At 51.6% G+C, this 2,748-nt stretch overlaps 1 pseudogene; it reads left to right on the top strand.

Moving 5' to 3' along the window:
* The first annotated feature begins 1,331 nt into the window (after positions 1 to 1,331).
* Positions 1,332 to 2,744, top strand: LOC125530756 (annotated as a pseudogene).
* The last annotated feature ends 4 nt before the right edge of the window (positions 2,745 to 2,748 follow it).

Genomic DNA, 2,748 nt, shown 5'->3' with positions numbered 1-2,748 from the left:
GTGAATATAACCAAGACTGACAATGCCAAAATTGATACTACTAGACCCATATATAAGTTAGAGCATGTCATTGAAATGTAAACATATGTATAAATAGCTCAAATGAGAGAGAGTGAGTGTGTGTGAGAGAGAGAGAGAAAGAGATTTCGTAATTAGGGTACATATATTGCTAAACATAATTTATAGATGATCCCAGCGATAAATCTTTTTAATACACAAGCTACAAACCTTAGACTCGGGCGATGCGTAAATACGACTTCATGCTAGTGATTCATTATGAATTTGAATTTGACTAATTCCAGAGGTTTATCTCTAGTCTTCACCATTTGAAAATTTTATTAGCTGGGGCGCTTGTGTATGTGCCCATATATTGGCGTGCGCACGACCATGTGTCTTATTTATTTTGCGAAAAAGTCCCGCAATCTATTAATAAAATGTACATGAGTACAAAGATTCCCGGAGGTAATAAATGTTACAATCAGGCTCATGGCCACCTAGCGGCGACTTGAGCATTGGAACGAGCCGAAAGTGCGCAACTGTCATTGCCCCTTCTTCACCAGATTCAGGCAAACTTTATGGTAGTTGACAGTCGGGAAGTCGTCGTGCTAAGTCCCCAAAGGGCCAGCGCACCAGAACAATCGCCATAGATGAAGAGAAAAGTAGATTGAACACACCTATGACCACGAAACACTGACTGAATCTAGGGATTCGTCGAAGATTAAGACCAACCAAATCTAAACAGATCCATAGGAGACCAACACAGAAGGGTAAACAGATCCACATGATCTATGCCGAAACAGATAAAGGACATGGAGGACATTATCCAAGAACTAGAATAAACCTAAACTTAGAAGAGAGCTGACCCCTAGTCCTACTGATCGCCGGCAAAGGAGGGGGAAAAGGGGAGGGGCCGACGGTGAGATTTGGTGTGAGGGCAAGTGCCGCGGGTGGCGGCGAGGTCTCACGATACGGTGTTTTGTGAAATACAGTACATGAACTCATGGTTCGATCCACAAAAAATCTTGGTAGTATAGAGTCTTTTCCGACCTCCCCACCTGTAAGATCTTTTCCGGAGAAGAGAAAAGGAGAACATTATAAATTCTAGGTTTCGAGAAAAAAGAAACACCTTGTAATTCCTATAACTAGGAGTACATTTTTTTTACCCCTGAGTGCAAAAGATCACATCAGAATATCAAGATCAGACACCCGGCGTCCAGCTCCATTGGTTCCGTCTCGATCCTCCGCCATTTCGTCCCACCCACCGCTGCCACCAAGGGACAAACTCGTCAATCCACACCGCCCCGGCGCCTATAAGAAGGCTCCTCCCCATTTCTTCAAACTTTAGCCGATCAGTGTCCTCCACAAGAAAAAAATATACTATAAGCAATAGAAAAATAGTAATCCCTCAATAAGAAAATCAAGAAAAAGATTTCCTTTTCTTCCTGGTCTCCCTTCCACCACCAACCTCTCCTCCGGCCGGCCGAGTTGTCCCGCTCCGGCTGCGTCTTCTCCGGCGAGAGGGGTAGCTAGGTTTGCCTGCTCTTCCTTTGAGCGGTCTCCTCCCGGCAGGGCTGAGGAGATCTCTCGGGACATCGGGACTGGGGCGTGTATGATGGGGATTTCGCTTATGCCGATGAAGACGCCCACGCGGCTTCTGTGGAGCACCAGCTTCTTCCGCCACAAGCTCGCCGCCATGATCGCCTCCTCGTCCTGCTTCTTATAAGAGCCCCTCCGCCGCGCAGCAGCTGTATATATACGTCTTTTTCGTTTGACTTCGCCCCCCGTTCGATCGACAACCAACGCAACTTCTTGAAGCTTTCTCTGCGATGGAGCCCGGCCGGCTCATCTTCAACACGTCGGGCTCCGGCAACGGACAGATGCTCTTCATGGACTGCGGCGCGGGCGGCATCGCCGGCGCGGCCGGCATGTTCCATCGAGGTATCATATTCTCATCTACTACTAGTTTTCTCGATCCCGGTTGTTTGGTTCGTTAGAGAGTGATTGGTGTACTGATTGGGGTTGCCATGTTTGAGTGATGAAGGGGTGAGACCGGTCCTCGGCGGCATGGAAGAAGGGCGCGGCGTGAAGCGGCCCTTCTTCACCTCGCCGGATGACATGCTCGAGGAGGAGTACTACGACGAGCAGCTCCCGGAGAAGAAGCGGCGCCTCACGCCGGAGCAGGTGACAATTCAAAGCTACAGTACTAGTGAAGACGATGCTCTGTTCATCCTAATTAATTCTGAGTTCTGACGACGGTGCATGCGCGCCACGCGTACGTGTGCAGGTCCACCTGCTGGAGAGGAGCTTCGAGGAGGAGAACAAGCTGGAGCCGGAGAGGAAGACGGAGCTGGCCCGCAAGCTCGGGCTGCAGGCACCCCCGGGGGGGTGGCGTTCTGGCCCCAGCCCCGCCGCGCCCGGTGGAAGACAAAGACGCTGGAGCGCGACTTCGACCGCCTCAAGGCGTCCTTCGACGCCCTCCGCGCCGACCACGACGCGCTCCTCCAGGACAACCACCGGCTCCGGTCACAGGTAACCAAAGTCAACCACGCTTCACCACCGGCCGGGCACCGTGGCTTCCGCCGCTGAGTTTGATTTGGAAGATCCATATCTCTTTGTGGCGTCAGGTGGTAACGTTGACCGAGAAGATGCAAGATAAGGAGGCGCCGGAAGGCAGCTTCGGTGCAGCCGCCGACGCCTCGGAGCCGGAGCAAGCGGCGGCGGAGGCGAAGGCTTCCCTGGCCGACGCCG

Source organism: Triticum urartu, unplaced genomic scaffold (assembly GCF_003073215.2).
Source record: "Triticum urartu cultivar G1812 unplaced genomic scaffold, Tu2.1 TuUngrouped_contig_6538, whole genome shotgun sequence".
Classification (NCBI taxonomy): Eukaryota; Viridiplantae; Streptophyta; class Magnoliopsida; order Poales; family Poaceae; genus Triticum; species Triticum urartu.
This window is presented reverse-complemented; position numbering and strand designations above follow the sequence as displayed.